The following is a 16919-nucleotide window of genomic DNA, read 5'->3' as shown; positions in this document are numbered from 1 at the left end:
TTAGTGGCACATGTGAAATATACAAAATGCCCAGCACAAATGCAATCCATATGTAAAAAACGCACAAAATTATTTTATACCACATACTTTGGCATCTATTGGTGAAAAAATGGGGGCATGTTAAGGCACAATATGCACCTTATGAGATACCCTGGAGTGTCTACTTTTACAAATGGTAGGCCTTTGTGGGTTTTTTTTGAACAGTCAAACTGTTATAATACCCCAAATGGAAGCATAGGCTCATTAAATCCGTCTCTCAAAATTCTACTGTGAGTACTGAAAAGGACAGGTCTCCTATATGGCACTGTAGCTTCACGAACTAGTGCCAAAGACATACAATGGGGGTGTCATTTTACTCAGAAGACTTAGCTGAACATAATTTGGGGGGTTTGAACTTAGTGGCACATGTGAAATATAAAAAATGCCCAGCACAAATGCAATCCATATGTAAAAAACGCACAAAATTATTTTTTACCACATACTTTGGCATCTATTGGTGAAAAAATGGGGGCATGTTAAGGCACAATATGCACCTTATGAGATACCCTGGAGTGTCTACTTTTACAAATGGTAGGCCTTTGTGGGTTTTTTTTGAACAGTCAAACTGTTATAATACCCCAAATGGAAGCATAGGCTCATTAAATCCGTCTCTCAAAATTCTACTGAGTACAGAAAAGGACAGGTCTCCTTTATGGCACTGTAGCTTCACGAACTAGTGCCAAAGACATACAATGGGGGTGTCATTTTACTCAGAAGACTTAGCTGAACATAATTTGGGGGGTTTGAACTTAGTGGCACATGTGAAATATACAAAATGCCCAGCACAAATGCAATCCATATGTAAAAAGTGCACAAAATTATTTTATACCACATACTTTGGCAACTATTGGTGAAAAAATGGGGGCATGTTAAGGCACAATATGCACCTTATGAGATACCCTGGAGTGTCTACTTTTACAAATGGTAGGCCTTTGTATTTTTTTTTTTGAACAGTCAAACTGCTATAATACCCCCAAATGGAAGCATAGGCTCATTAAATCCGTCTCTCAAAATTCTACTGTGAGTACTGAAAAGGACAGGTCTCCTATATGGCACTGTAGCTTCACGAACTAGTGCCAAAGACATACAATGGGGGTGTCATTTTACTCAGAAGACTTAGCTGAACATAATTTGGGGGGTTTGAACTTAGTGGCACATGTGAAATATACAAAATGCCCAGCACAAATGCAATCCATATGTAAAAAATGCACAAAATTATTTTTTACCACATACTTTGGCATGTATTGGTAAAAAAATGGGGGCATGTTAAGGCGCAATATGCACCTTATGAGATACCCTGGAGTGTCTACTTTTACAAATGGTAGGCCTTTGGGGTTTTTTTTCGAACAGACAGACTGTTATAATACCCCAAATGGAAGCATAGGCTCATTAAATCCGTCTCTCAAAATTCTACTGTGAATACTGAAAAGGACAGGTCTCCTATATGGCACTGTAGCTTCACGAAATAGTGCCAAAGACATACAATGGGGGTACCGTTGTACTCAGCAGAAGTAACTGAACACATAATAAAACTTTGTACAGGAATAGCACACACCAACTTTACAAAATACACATGAGAAGTTCTTTGTTATAAGTTTGTGTACGAAAACCCCCAAAAAACACAATTTTACTCCAATATTTAGCAGAGGTTGGCGGTAAAATGGCTACGTAGAAAGTGTCAAAACAACCTTAGGTAAATAGCCTGGGGTGTCTACTTTATATAAATATATACTTTTGTGTGGCAATTTTGTTTTCTTTTATGGCTATTAGGCTTACAAGACAAACATACCAAATTCTAAAATCGCTCCACATAAAAAGTGTATTTTACTCCTTGTGCTTTGTGACCTGTAACTACCAAAAAAAACTGAAAATCCCAGACACATTATATATTCTGTAATTCAGAACAACTAAATGAATTTTAATTTTAATTACTTTCCTTAACCTGCACTAATTATGTACACATTATTATGGCAAAAACTGTAAAAAAAAACACACAAAAATTCATTTTTTTGCATATTTCTGTATTTTTTTAATAATAAATAAGCATTTATATATATATGTGTTACATCAAATTAAAGCCCTTTCTGTCCTTTAAAAAACGGTATATAATATGTGTCGGTGCAATGAATAAGTAAAAAGCAAATTGCAGTTGAACGCAAATAGCAAAAAATGCAAAAAATGCCGTTGTCATTAAGTGAAAGACAAGCTTCTGAAGCTCTGTCCTTAAGGGGTTAATAAAGTACTTTAAGTTGAATTAGTTCAATTCCAGCTCTGCGGAATTTGTTGGTGCCATATAAGTAGTTAAGGAAATACTTAAGGAAAGGTTAAACTTTTAGTGATAAGATAAAATAATTAAACAACTTTGCAAAACACTTCTTTTGTATCTCAATTTAGTTTTATTATGGATATCTTTTTTTTCCTGTTGAGGCAGATCCCATTAGATCCAAATATGGGCCAGTGGCGCAATGGATAACGCGTCTGACTACGAATCAGAAGATTGTAGGTTCGACTCCTACCTGGCTCGGCCGCTGTGCCGTGATCGTATAGTGGTTAGTACTCTGCGTTGTGGCCGCAGCAACCCCGGTTCGAATCCGGGTCACGGCATCTCTATTTTCCTTCTCTTGAGCGCTAAGTACATTTTGACCCCAACTGTTAACCATGTGAGTGTCGGAGTTAAACAATATTTAAAATGCAAACAATGTAAATAGTGCTAAATATCTAATATTGCACTAAATCACAACAAAGTGTTAATTCTTGGTACCCCTTTAAAAGTCTAATTATAAATTGTAAACGCAACTGCAATATAACAACCATGATTTAATACATTGAACAATGTGATTATCCCAGAAAAAAACACAATAACAAACTTTTGAACTCTAAAGTAAAAATAGAAAAAGATATAATAGTGGAGACAACTTACTAACACAGCCAAAAATCTAATAAAGCAGTAAAGCATCTAGAGGCATTGGCAACTCACATGAACCACAGCCCACAATCTGGCTCTGGTTTATAAGCATTGGACTCTTAAATAGGTGACTCCCTCTCCTCTTCTTATTTATAGGTATCAGATCCACCTTTTCTCTAGGCACAGACTTCCGGCAGGTCATATATGTACATATAATATATTCATACAATAAAACAGGAAAAATGTGTATAGTGTAAAACCTTAATAAAATTATACCATATAGAATTACACTTGTGCACAGGAGTCTTGAAATTCAGCTCACAGAAATGCCTCTGGTGTCTGCCTGCCTAGAGACAACCCAACCCGCATGGTGCTTCCAAATTTTGGTATATAATATGACTCAAGAATCCAACTTGGAACAATCTCTGAAACACATTTCCCCCCTTAAAAAAGCTTCCTCAGTTAAATTGTGAAACGCATCTCAGAGATTGTTTTGTGATCTCTTTTAGCAGTTATTGTGCAATAGCTTATTTTTTTTTTGTTTAATAAAGTACATTTAAGTTGAATTAGTTCAATTCCAGCTCTGCGGAATTTGTTGGTGCCATATAAGTAGTTAAGGAAATACTTAAGGAAAGGTTAAACTTTTAGTGATAAGATAAAATAATTAAACAACTTTGCAAAACACTTCTTTTGTATCTCAATTTAGTTTTATTATGGATATCTTTTTTTTTCCTGTTGAGGCAGATCCCATTAGATCCAAACATGGGCCAGTGGCGCAATGGATAACGCGTCTGACTATGAATCAGAAGATTGTAGGTTCGACTCCTACCTGGCTCGGCCGCTGTGCCATGATCGTATAGTGGTTAGTACTCTGCGTTGTGGCCGCAGCAACCCCGGTTCGAATCCGGGTCGCGGCATCTCTATTTTCCTTCTCTTCAGCGCTAAGTACATTTTGACCCCAACTGTTAACCATGTGAGTGTCGGAGTTAAACAATATTTAAAATGCAAACAATGTAAATAGTGCCAAATATCTAATATTGCACTAAATCACAACCAAGTGTTAATTCTTGGTACCCCTTTAAAAGTCTAATTATAAATTGTAAACGCAACTGCAATATAACAACCATGATTTAATACATTGAACAATGTGATTATCCCAGAAAAAACACAATAACAAACTTTTGAACTCTAAAGTAAAAATAGAAAAAGATATAATAGTGGAGACAACTTACTAACACAGCCAAAAATCTAATAAAGCAGTAAAGCATCTAGAGGCATTGGCAACTGACATGAACCACAGCCCACAATCTGGCTCTGGTTTATAAGCATTGGACTCTTAAATAGGTGACTCCCTCTCCTCTTCTTATTTATAGGTATCAGATCCACCTTTTCTCTAGGCACAGACTTCCGGCAGGTCATATATGTACATATAATATATTCATACAATAAAACAGGAAAAATGTGTATAGTGTAAAACCTTAATAAAATTATACCATATAGAATTACACTTGTGCACAGGAGTCTTGAAATTCAGCTCACAGAAATGCCTCTGGTGTCTGCCTGCCTAGAGACAACCCAACCCGCATGGTGCTTCCAAATTTTGGTATATAATATGACTCAAGAATCCAACTTGGAACAATCTCTGAAACACATTTCCCCCCTTAAAAAAGCTTCCTCAGTTAAATTGTGAAACGCATCTCAGAGATTGTTTTGTGATCTCTTTTAGCAGTTATTGTGCAATAGCTTATTTTTTTTTTTGTTTAATGAAGTACATTTAAGTTGAATTAGTTCAATTCCAGCTCTGCGGAATTTGTTGGTGCCATATAAGTAGTTAAGGAAATACTTAAGGAAAGGTTAAACTTTTAGTGATAAGATAAAATAATTAAACAACTTTGCAAAACACTTCTTTTGTATCTCAATTTAGTTTTATTATGGATATCTTTTTTTTCCTGTTGAGGCAGATCCCATTAGATCCAAACATGGGCCAGTGGCGCAATGGATAACGCGTCTGACTACGAATCAGAAGATTGTAGGTTCGACTCCTACCTGGCTCGGCTGCTGTGCCGTGATCGTATAGTGGTTAGTACTCTGCGTTGTGGCCGCAGCAACCCCGGTTCGAATCCGGGTCACAGCATCTCTATTTTCCTTCTCTTCAGCGCTAAGTACATTTTGACCCCAACTGTTAACCATGTGAGTGTCGGAGTTAAACAATATTTAAAATGCAAACAATGTAAATAGTGCCAAATATCTAATATTGCACTAAATCACAACAAAGTGTTAATTCTTGGTACCCCTTTAAAAGTCTAATTATAAATTGTAAACGCAACTGCAATATAACAACCATGATTTAATACATTGAACAATGTGATTATCCCAGAAAAAAACACAATAACAAACTTTTGAACTCTAAAGTAAAAATAGAAAAAGATATAATAGTGGAGACAACTTACTAACACAGCCAAAAATCTAATAAAGCAGTAAAGCATCTAGAGGCATTGGCAACTCACATGAACCACAGCCCACAATCTGGCTCTGGTTTATAAGCATTGGACTCTTAAATAGGTGACTCCCTCTCCTCTTCTTATTTATAGGTATCAGATCCACCTTTTCTCTAGGCACAGACTTCCGGCAGGTCATATATGTACATATAATATATTCATACAATAAAACAGGAAAAATGTGTATAGTGTAAAACCTTAATAAAATTATACCATATAGAATTACACTTGTGCACAGGAGTCTTGAAATTCAGCTCACAGAAATGCCTCTGGTGTCTGCCTGCCTAGAGACAACCCAACCCGCATGGTGCTTCCAAATTTTGGTATATAATATGACTCAAGAATCCAACTTGGAACAATCTCTGAAACACATTTCCCCCCTTAAAAAAGCTTCCTCAGTTAAATTGTGAAACGCATCTCAGAGATTGTTTTGTGATCTCTTTTAGCAGTTATTGTGCAATAGCTTATTTTTTTTTGTTTAACCCCTTAACGACGAGTGACGGACGAGGTCCGTCACACGGGGGAATGCGTTAATGACGAGTGACGGACCTCGTCCGTCACGCGTTAAAATTAACGCCGCGATCGCGCAGTGCCGGCGATCGCGGGGTTAATGCTGTTGCTGGGTCCCTCCGAGTCAGGGGCAGACCGGCAGCAGCAAATCCGGATATCCCAGCCCATGTGATCGCTGTGATAGCCAGTCACAGCGGTCACAATGCTGCTGGGATATCTGATCCGCCTCCCTCCACCTCGTGTGGGTTTGTGAAGTGGAGAGAGATGGATCGGTGCTACATTGTGTCCCTGATTTATTGCAGAGTTATACTTAAGTATAAAATTCACTTTTGTGGAGTTAAAAAAAAAATTAACCCTTTCCCTGCTGCTTGATCACTGCTAGCAGTGATCAATATACAGGTCACAGTACTTTACTGTGATCTATTTTTTTTTTTTTACTTTCAAGGGTTAATTTTTAGGTTTTTTGTAACCCTAAGGGGTTAAATTTTATTATTTGATTTTATTAATTTGTGATTTAGTTATTTTGGTGGGTGGAATTTAGTGGGAATTAGGGTATAAAAAAAAAAAAAAAAAATTTTTTTTTTTTTTGTTAGAGTTTTGTTAGCTGTGTTAGCTGTATTAACAATGTTTAGAAAGTATAGCGCGGAGGAGGCTTATGCCCTGTTAGCGGCAGACTCAGAGGCGACTGACACTGCCTCAGAGAGTGAAGCAGGGAGTGACGCAGGGGATGCAGGGGACATGGACTATGTGCCAGATACTGCAGGACCATCAGGAGAAATCGACGATTCCCCTAATGCTGACCATGGCGCAGATGACTGGGTACCCCCTAATAATTTTTCCCCAGACATCCCAGTGTTTACAGGCAATCCTGGCATACAGGCGGACCTGTCTGCCTATAGTGCGCTGGATGTTATGCAGCTGTTCTTGGGGGATGAGATTTTTGGGGAGATAGTCACCCAGACTAATCTCTATGCGGAGCAATATCTGGCACGCAATCCAGACTCTCTTATCTCTAGGAAAGAGAGATGGTACCCAACCAGTGTGCCAGAATTTAAACAATTCTGGGCACTGACCATGTTAATGGGGCTAATTAAAAAGCCCACAATTAGGATGTATTGGGCTAAACATCCTATTTGCAATACTCCTATTTTTGCCGAGACAATGACAAGGGAAAGATATGAAGACATACTAAGATTTATGCACTTTAGTGATAACAACAAGTGCCCCCCAAAAGGTGATCCGCAGTATGATCTTCTTTACAAACTACGCCCTTTAATTGCCCACTTTAACAGTAAATTTGCCGCTATATATACCCCCAATAAAAACATTTCCATTGACGAGTCCCTAATGAAGTTTAAGGGAAGACTGGGGTTTAGACAATATATCCCATCCAAAAGATCCCGATATGGGATCAAATTTTATAAACTATGTGAAAGTGGCAGTGGCTACGTATACACCTTCCGTGTATACGAAGGAAGGGATAGCCACCTTGATCCCCCAGGTTGCCCAGATACAGTAGGGACAAGTGGAAAAATTGTCTGGGACTTAATAATGCCACTACTTAATAAAGGTTATCATCTATACATCGATAACTTTTATAATAGCATCCCACTGTTACAAATGTTGTATTGCTTCGAGACCGTGGCCTGTGGCACTATTCGGAAGAGTCGCACAGGTTTCCCAAAGGCTCTAGCGAACAAAAAAATGAAAAGGGGGGAAACAGCAGCTCTCTGCCAGAATGAACTGCTGGCACTCAAGTACAGGGCGCAGTTCGTGGCAGAGACGAATATAAACGGGTGCCAGTCTGCATACGGCAATATAATCGGCATATGGGGGGCGTTGACCTGTCCGATCAACTGATGCAGCCATATTTGATCATGAGAAAGACCAGGGCATGGTATAAAAAAGTGGGCATATACCTTTTGCAGATGGCAATCCACAATGCCTTTGTTATTTTTAAAAAGGCAAATGCTGGGCTGAAAAGCACTTTTCTTTCTTTCCAGTTTGAGCTAATTTCTAAGCTGCTAGAATGCCACACAAGGAGACCATCAGTGGAGCCTAGCAGAAGAATGGAGGCAGGTCACTTCTGCTTTAAGATTCCACCAACCCCTAAAAAACAAAACCCCCAGAAAAGGTGCAGGGTGTGTTACAAGAGGGGCGTAAGAGTTGAGACCAGCTATTACTGCCCTGATTGCCCCTCTCAGCCCGGCCTATGTATTGGCCATTGTTTTAAAATTTTTCACACCCAGGCCGAATAAGTAGACCAGTTTTGGGGTGTGATTTTTGGTTACCGAATCTTGGCTTTGTCTACCGTTTATCCTGTCTTCTCTGATCCTTGACCTCGGCTTGTCCTATCGTTGTTCCGTTTCTCTTTACTCCTTTGACCTCGGCTTGTACCTTGACAATTCTCTGCTTGTATAGCCCGGCCATTCTAAGGACCGGTATTACAAGTTTCTCTCTCTGTGTTCTCTCTCTTTGTGGTCTGTCTGTGTTTTGGTTTCGGAATCCATGACAGCTTTGCCCGGGACGCAGATAACTGTGTACTACCCCCGGATAAGTTTACCCCAACTATTCTGTATATGGGGGTATCATTGCACTAAGATGACATAGCTGAGCAACATATTAGGTGTTATACTGCCGTAGCACTCATAAGGATAGCAAAATATACAGTAACATCTCCAAGTGTGTGTCAAAAAGGCAGAAAAAATGCTAATTGCAACTAGACTTGGTACAAACTAACAAAAAAATGATCCTACACTAAGGTTTAGAATATACCTTTTGAAATACCCTGGGGTGTCTACTTTAAGAAATGGTAGGCCTTTGTGGGGTAGTTTGAATTTAATACCTGCTAAGATGCTTGGAAATTGCACATAGGCCCAGCGTCAAAATTCAAAGTTCGGTAAAAACTGATATGGCTTGGTCTCCTATATGGCACTGTAGCTTCACAAAATAGTCCCAAAGACATACAATAGGGGTGTCATTTTACTCAGAAGACTTAGCTGAACATAATTTGGGGGGTATGAACTTAGTGGCACATGTGAAATATACAAAATGCCCAGCACAAATGCAATCCATATGTAAAAAACGCACAAAATTATTTTATACCACATACTTTGGCATCTATTGGTGAAAAAATGGGGGCATGTTAAGGCACAATATGCACCTTATGAGATACCCTGGAGTGTCTACTTTTACAAATGGTAGGCCTTTGTGGGTTTTTTTTGAACAGTCAAACTGTTATAATACCCCAAATGGAAGCATAGGCTCATTAAATCCGTCTCTCAAAATTCTACTGTGAGTACTGAAAAGGACAGGTCTCCTATATGGCACTGTAGCTTCACGAACTAGTGCCAAAGACATACAATGGGGGTGTCATTTTACTCAGAAGACTTAGCTGAACATAATTTGGGGGGTTTGAACTTAGTGGCACATGTGAAATATAAAAAATGCCCAGCACAAATGCAATCCATATGTAAAAAATGCACAAAATTATTTTTTACCACATACTTTGGCATCTATTGGTGAAAAAATGGGGGCATGTTAAGGCACAATATGCACCTTATGAGATACCCTGGAGTGTCTACTTTTACAAATGGTAGGCCTTTGTGGGTTTTTTTTGAACAGTCAAACTGTTATAATACCCCAAATGGAAGCATAGGCTCATTAAATCCGTCTCTCAAAATTCTACTGAGTACAGAAAAGGACAGGTCTCCTTTATGGCACTGTAGCTTCACGAACTAGTGCCAAAGACATACAATGGGGGTGTCATTTTACTCAGAAGACTTAGCTGAACATAATTTGGGGGGTTTGAACTTAGTGGCACATGTGAAATATACAAAATGCCCAGCACAAATTCAATCCATATGTAAAAAGTGCACAAAATTATTTTATACCACATACTTTGGCAACTATTGGTGAAAAAATGGGGGCATGTTAAGGCACAATATGCACCTTATGAGATACCCTGGAGTGTCTACTTTTACAAATGGTAGGCCTTTGTATTTTTTTTTTTGAACAGTCAAACTGCTATAATACCCCCAAATGGAAGCATAGGCTCATTAAATCCGTCTCTCAAAATTCTACTGTGAGTACTGAAAAGGACAGGTCTCCTATATGGCACTGTAGCTTCACGAACTAGTGCCAAAGACATACAATGGGGGTGTCATTTTACTCAGAAGACTTAGCTGAACATAATTTGGGGGGTTTGAACTTAGTGGCACATGTGAAATATACAAAATGCCCAGCACAAATGCAATCCATATGTAAAAAATGCACAAAATTATTTTTTACCACATACTTTGGCATGTATTGGTAAAAAAATGGGGGCATGTTAAGGCGCAATATGCACCTTATGAGATACCCTGGAGTGTCTACTTTTACAAATGGTAGGCCTTTGGGGTTTTTTTTCGAACAGACAGACTGTTATAATACCCCAAATGGAAGCATAGGCTCATTAAATCCGTCTCTCAAAATTCTACTGTGAATACTGAAAAGGACAGGTCTCCTATATGGCACTGTAGCTTCACGAAATAGTGCCAAAGACATACAATGGGGGTACCGTTGTACTCAGCAGAAGTAACTGAACACATAATAAAACTTTGTACAGGAATAGCACACACCAACTTTACAAAATACACATGAGAAGTTCTTTGTTATAAGTTTGTGTACGAAAACCCCCAAAAAACACAATTTTACTCCAATATTTAGCAGAGGTTGGCGGTAAAATGGCTACGTAGAAAGTGTCAAAACAACCTTAGGTAAATAGCCTGGGGTGTCTACTTTATATAAATATATACTTTTGTGTGGCAATTTTGTTTTCTTTTATGGCTATTAGGCTTACAAGACAAACATACCAAATTCTAAAACCGCTCCACATAAAAAGTGTATTTTACTCCTTGTGCTTTGTGACCTGTAACTACCAAAAAAAAAAAATCCCAGACACATTATATATTCTGTAATTCAGAACAACTAAATGAATTTTAATTTTAATTACTTTCCTTAACCTGCACTAATTATGTACACATTATTATGGCAAAAACTGTAAAAAAAACACACAAAAATTCATTTTTTTGCATATTTCTGTATTTTTTTAATAATAAATAAGCATTTATATATATATGTGTTACATCAAATTAAAGCCCTTTCTGTCCTTTAAAAAACGGTATATAATATGTGTCGGTGCAATGAATAAGTAAAAAGCAAATTGCAGTTGAACGCAAATAGCAAAAAATGCAAAAAATGCAAAAAATGCCGTTGTCATTAAGTGAAAGACAAGCTTCTGAAGCTCTGTCCTTAAGGGGTTAATAAAGTACATTTAAGTTGAATTAGTTCAATTCCAGCTCTGCAGAATTTGTTGGTGCCATATAAGTAGTTAAGGAAATACTTAAGGAAAGGTTAAACTTTTAGTGATAAGTTAAAATAATTAAACAACTTTGCAAAACACTTCTTTTGTATCTCAATTTAGTTTTATTATGGATATCTTTTTTTTCCTGTTGAGGCAGATCCCATTAGATCCAAACATGGGCCAGTGGCGCAATGGATAACGCGTCTGACTATGAATCAGAAGATTGTAGGTTCGACTCCTACCTGGCTCGGCTGCTGTGCCATGATCGTATAGTGGTTAGTACTCTGCGTTGTGGCCGCAGCAACCCTGGTTCGAATCCGGGTCGCGGCATCTCTATTTTCCTTCTCTTCAGCGCTAAGTACATTTTGACCCCAACTGTTAACCATGTGAGTGTCGGAGTTAAACAATATTTAAAATGCAAACAATGTAAATAGTGCCAAATATCTAATATTGCACTAAATCACAACCAAGTGTTAATTCTTGGTACCCCTTTAAAAGTCTAATTATAAATTGTAAACGCAACTGCAATATAACAACCATGATTTAATACATTGAACAATGTGATTATCCCAGAAAAAAACACAATAACAAACTTTTGAACTCTAAAGTAAAAATAGAAAAAGATATAATAGTGGAGACAACTTACTAACACAGCCAAAAATCTAATAAAGCAGTAAAGCATCTAGAGGCATTGGCAACTCACATGAACCACAGCCCACAATCTGGCTCTGGTTTATAAGCATTGGACTCTTAAATAGGTGACTCCCTCTCCTCTTCTTATTTATAGGTATCAGATCCACCTTTTCTCTAGGCACAGACTTCCGGCAGGTCATATATGTACATATAATATATTCATACAATAAAACAGGAAAAATGTGTATAGTGTAAAACCTTAATAAAATTATACCATATAGAATTACACTTGTGCACAGGAGTCTTGAAATTCAGCTCACAGAAATGCCTCTGGTGTCTGCCTGCCTAGAGACAACCCAACCCGCATGGTGCTTCCAAATTTTGGTATATAATATGACTCAAGAATCCAACTTGGAACAATCTCTGAAACACATTTCCCCCCTTAAAAAAGCTTCCTCAGTTAAATTGTGAAACGCATCTCAGAGATTGTTTTGTGATCTCTTTTAGCAGTTATTGTGCAATAGCTTATTTTGTTTTTGTTTAATAAAGTACATTTAAGTTGAATTAGTTCAATTCCAGCTCTGCGGAATTTGTTGGTGCCATATAAGTAGTTAAGGAAATACTTAAGGAAAGGTTAAACTTTTAGTGATAAGATAAAATAATTAAACAACTTTGCAAAACACTTCTTTTGTATCTCAATTTAGTTTTATTATGGATATCTTTTTTTTCCTGTTGAGGCAGATCCCAGTAGATCCAAACATGGGTCAGTGGCGCAATGGATAACGCGTCTGACTACGAATCAGAAGATTGTAGGTTCGACTCCTACCTGGCTCGGCCGCTGTGCCATGATCGTATAGTGGTTAGTACTCTGCGTTGTGGCCGCAGCAACCCTGGTTCGAATCCGGGTCGCGGCATCTCTATTTTCCTTCTCTTCAGCGCTAAGTACATTTTGACCCCAACTGTTAACCATGTGAGTGTCGGAGTTAAACAATATTTAAAATGCAAACAATGTAAATAGTGCCAAATATCTAATATTGCACTAAATCACAACAAAGTGTTAATTCTTGGTACCCCTTTAAAAGTCTAATTATAAATTGTAAACGCAACTGCAATATAACAACCATGATTTAATACATTGAACAATGTGATTATCCCAGAAAAAAACACAATAACAAACTTTTGAACTCTAAAGTAAAAATAGAAAAAGATATAATAGTGGAGACAACTTACTAACACAGCCAAAAATCTAATAAAGCAGTAAAGCATCTAGAGGCATTGGCAACTCACATGAACCACAGCCCACAATCTGGCTCTGGTTTATAAGCATTGGACTCTTAAATAGGTGACTCCCTCTCCTCTTCTTATTTATAGGTATCAGATCCACCTTTTCTCTAGGCACAGACTTCCGGCAGGTCATATATGTACATATAATATATTCATACAATAAAACAGGAAAAATGTGTATAGTGTAAAACCTTAATAAAATTATACCATATAGAATTACACTTGTGCACAGGAGTCTTGAAATTCAGCTCACAGAAATGCCTCTGGTGTCTGCCTGCCTAGAGACAACCCAACCCGCATGGTGCTTCCAAATTTTGGTATATAATATGACTCAAGAATCCAACTTGGAACAATCTCTGAAACACATTTCCCCCCTTAAAAAAGCTTCCTCAGTTAAATTGTGAAACGCATCTCAGAGATTGTTTTGTGATCTCTTTTAGCAGTTATTGTGCAATAGCTTATTTTGTTTTTGTTTAATAAAGTACATTTAAGTTGAATTAGTTCAATTCCAGCTCTGCGGAATTTGTTGGTGCCATATAAGTAGTTAAGGAAATACTTAAGGAAAGGTTAAACTTTTAGTGATAAGATAAAATAATTAAACAACTTTGCAAAACACTTCTTTTGTATCTCAATTTAGTTTTATTATGGATATCTTTTTTTTCCTGTTGAGGCAGATCCCAGTAGATCCAAACATGGGTCAGTGGCGCAATGGATAACGCGTCTGACTACGAATCAGAAGATTGTAGGTTCGACTCCTACCTGGCTCGGCCGCTGTGCCATGATCGTATAGTGGTTAGTACTCTGCGTTGTGGCCGCAGCAACCCCGGTTCGAATCCGGGTCGCGGCATCTCTATTTTCCTTCTCTTCAGCGCTAAGTACATTTTGACCCCAACTGTTAACCATGTGAGTGTCGGAGTTAAACAATATTTAAAATGCAAACAATGTAAATAGTGCCAAATATCTAATATTGCACTAAATCACAACAAAGTGTTAATTCTTGGTACCCCTTTAAAAGTCTAATTATAAATTGTAAACGCAACTGCAATATAACAACCATGATTTAATACATTGAACAATGTGATTATCCCAGAAAAAAACACAATAACAAACTTTTGAACTCTAAAGTAAAAATAGAAAAAGATATAATAGTGGAGACAACTTACTAACACAGCCAAAAATCTAATAAAGCAGTAAAGCATCTAGAGGCATTGGCAACTCACATGAACCACAGCCCACAATCTGGCTCTGGTTTATAAGCATTGGACTCTTAAATAGGTGACTCCCTCTCCTCTTCTTATTTATAGGTATCAGATCCACCTTTTCTCTAGGCACAGACTTCCGGCAGGTCATATATGTACATATAATATATTCATACAATAAAACAGGAAAAATGTGTATAGTGTAAAACCTTAATAAAATTATACCATATAGAATTACACTTGTGCACAGGAGTCTTGAAATTCAGCTCACAGAAATGCCTCTGGTGTCTGCCTGCCTAGAGACAACCCAACCCGCATGGTGCTTCCAAATTTTGGTATATAATATGACTCAAGAATCCAACTTGGAACAATCTCTGAAACACATTTCCCCCCTTAAAAAAGCTTCCTCAGTTAAATTGTGAAACGCATCTCAGAGATTGTTTTGTGATCTCTTTTAGCAGTTATTGTGCAAAGCTTATTTTGTTTTTGTTTAATAAAGTACATTTAAGTTGAATTAGTTTAATTCCAGCTCTGCGGAATTTGTTGGTGCCATATAAGTAGTTAAGGAAATACTTAAGGAAAGGTTAAACTTTTAGTGATAAGATAAAATAATTAAACAACTTTGCAAAACACTTCTTTTGTATCTCAATTTAGTTTTATTATGGATATCTTTTTTTTCCTGTTGAGGCAGATCCCATTAGATGCAAACATGGGCCAGTGGCGCAATGGATAACGCGTCTGACTACGAATCAGAAGATTGTAGGTTCGACTCCTACCTGGCTCGGCCGCTGTGCCGTGATCGTATAGTGGTTAGTACTCTGCGTTGTGGCCGCAGCAACCCCGGTTCGAATCCGGGTCACGGCATCTCTATTTTCCTTCTCTTCAGCGCTAAGTACATTTTGACCCCAACTGTTAACCATGTGAGTGTCGGAGTTAAACAATATTTAAAATGCAAACAATGTAAATAGTGCCAAATATCTAATATTGCACTAAATCACAACAAAGTGTTAATTCTTGGTACCCCTTTAAAAGTCTAATTATAAATTGTAAACGCAACTGCAATATAACAACCATGATTTAATACATTGAACAATGTGATTATCCCAGAAAAAAACACAAAAACAAACTTTTGAACTCTAAAGTAAAAATAGAAAAAGATATAATAGTGGAGACAACTTACTAACACAGCCAAAAATCTAATAAAGCAGTAAAGCATCTAGAGGCATTGGCAACTCACATGAACCACAGCCCACAATCTGGCTCTGGTTTATAAGCATTGGACTCTTAAATAGGTGACTCCCTCTCCTCTTCTTATTTATAGGTATCAGATCCACCTTTTCTCTAGGCACAGACTTCCGGCAGGTCATATATGTACATATAATATATTCATACAATAAAACAGGAAAAATGTGTATAGTGTAAAACCTTAATAAAATTATACCATATAGAATTACACTTGTGCACAGGAGTCTTGAAATTCAGCTCACAGAAATGCCTCTGGTGTCTGCCTGCCTAGAGACAACCCAACCCGCATGGTGCTTCCAAATTTTGGTATATAATATGACTCAAGAATCCAACTTGGAACAATCTCTGAAACACATTTCCCCCCTTAAAAAAGCTTCCTCAGTTAAATTGTGAAACGCATCTCAGAGATTGTTTTGTGATCTCTTTTAGCAGTTATTGTGCAATAGCTTATTTTTTTTTTTGTTTAATAAAGTACATTTAAGTTGAATTAGTTCAATTCCAGCTCTGCGGAATTTGTTGGTGCCATATAAGTAGTTAAGGAAATACTTAAGGAAAGGTTAAACTTTTAGTGATAAGATAAAATAATTAAACAACTTTGCAAAACACTTCTTTTGTATCTCAATTTAGTTTTATTATGGATATCTTTTTTTTCCTGTTGAGGCAGATCCCATTAGATCCAAACATGGGCCAGTGGCGCAATGGATAATGCGTCTGACTATGAATCAGAAGATTGTAGGTTCGACTCCTACCTGGCTCGGCCGCTGTGCCGTGATCGTATAGTGGTTAGTACTCTGCGTTGTGGCCGCAGCAACCCCGGTTCGAATCCGGGTCACGGCATCTCTGTTTTCCTTCTCTTCAGCGCTAAGTACATTTTGACCCCAACTGTTAACCATGTGAGTGTCGGAGTTAAACAATATTTAAAATGCAAACAATGTAAATAGTGCCAAATATCTAATATTGCACTAAATCACAACAAAGTGTTAATTCATGGTACCCCTTTAAAAGTCTAATTATAAATTGTAAACGCAACTGCAATATAACAACCATGATTTAATACATTGAACAATGTGATTATCCCAGAAAAAAACACAATAACAAACTTTTGAACTCTAAAGTAAAAATAGAAAAAGATATAATAGTGGAGACAACTTACTAACACAGCCAAAAATCTAATAAAGCAGTAAAGCATCTAGAGGCATTGGCAACTCACATGAACCACAGCCCACAATCTGGCTCTGGTTTATAAGCATTGGACTCTTAAA

At 37.5% G+C, this 16919-nt stretch overlaps 11 non-coding genes across 11 annotated transcripts; all 11 read left to right on the top strand.

The window, feature by feature from the left end:
- The first annotated feature begins 2490 nt into the window (after positions 1-2490).
- On the top strand, positions 2491-2563 carry TRNAR-ACG (transfer RNA arginine (anticodon ACG)). The gene has a single exon. It is a non-coding gene; the product is annotated as a tRNA-Arg (tRNA).
- An 8-nt stretch (positions 2564-2571) lies between these two features.
- TRNAH-GUG (transfer RNA histidin (anticodon GUG)) lies at positions 2572-2643 on the top strand. Its single transcript has one exon. It is a non-coding gene; the product is annotated as a tRNA-His (tRNA).
- A 1065-nt stretch (positions 2644-3708) lies between these two features.
- Positions 3709-3781, top strand: TRNAH-AUG (transfer RNA histidin (anticodon AUG)). The gene has a single exon. It is a non-coding gene; the product is annotated as a tRNA-His (tRNA).
- A 1144-nt stretch (positions 3782-4925) lies between these two features.
- On the top strand, positions 4926-4998 carry TRNAR-ACG (transfer RNA arginine (anticodon ACG)). Its single transcript has one exon. It is a non-coding gene; the product is annotated as a tRNA-Arg (tRNA).
- A 6475-nt stretch (positions 4999-11473) lies between these two features.
- TRNAH-AUG (transfer RNA histidin (anticodon AUG)) lies at positions 11474-11546 on the top strand. Its single transcript has one exon. It is a non-coding gene; the product is annotated as a tRNA-His (tRNA).
- Positions 11547-12690: 1144 nt separating this feature from the next.
- On the top strand, positions 12691-12763 carry TRNAR-ACG (transfer RNA arginine (anticodon ACG)). Its single transcript has one exon. It is a non-coding gene; the product is annotated as a tRNA-Arg (tRNA).
- A 1144-nt stretch (positions 12764-13907) lies between these two features.
- Positions 13908-13980, top strand: TRNAR-ACG (transfer RNA arginine (anticodon ACG)). Its single transcript has one exon. It is a non-coding gene; the product is annotated as a tRNA-Arg (tRNA).
- A 1143-nt stretch (positions 13981-15123) lies between these two features.
- Positions 15124-15196, top strand: TRNAR-ACG (transfer RNA arginine (anticodon ACG)). Its single transcript has one exon. It is a non-coding gene; the product is annotated as a tRNA-Arg (tRNA).
- Positions 15197-15204: 8 nt separating this feature from the next.
- TRNAH-GUG (transfer RNA histidin (anticodon GUG)) lies at positions 15205-15276 on the top strand. The gene has a single exon. It is a non-coding gene; the product is annotated as a tRNA-His (tRNA).
- A 1065-nt stretch (positions 15277-16341) lies between these two features.
- On the top strand, positions 16342-16414 carry TRNAH-AUG (transfer RNA histidin (anticodon AUG)). The gene has a single exon. It is a non-coding gene; the product is annotated as a tRNA-His (tRNA).
- Positions 16415-16422: 8 nt separating this feature from the next.
- TRNAH-GUG (transfer RNA histidin (anticodon GUG)) lies at positions 16423-16494 on the top strand. The gene has a single exon. It is a non-coding gene; the product is annotated as a tRNA-His (tRNA).
- Positions 16495-16919: the final 425 nt, after the last annotated feature.

This window comes from Pelobates fuscus, chromosome 3 (assembly GCF_036172605.1).
Source record: "Pelobates fuscus isolate aPelFus1 chromosome 3, aPelFus1.pri, whole genome shotgun sequence".
Taxonomy (NCBI): Eukaryota; Metazoa; Chordata; class Amphibia; order Anura; family Pelobatidae; genus Pelobates; species Pelobates fuscus.
Note: the sequence above shows the minus strand (reverse complement) of the source record. Positions and strands in the feature narration are given on the sequence as shown.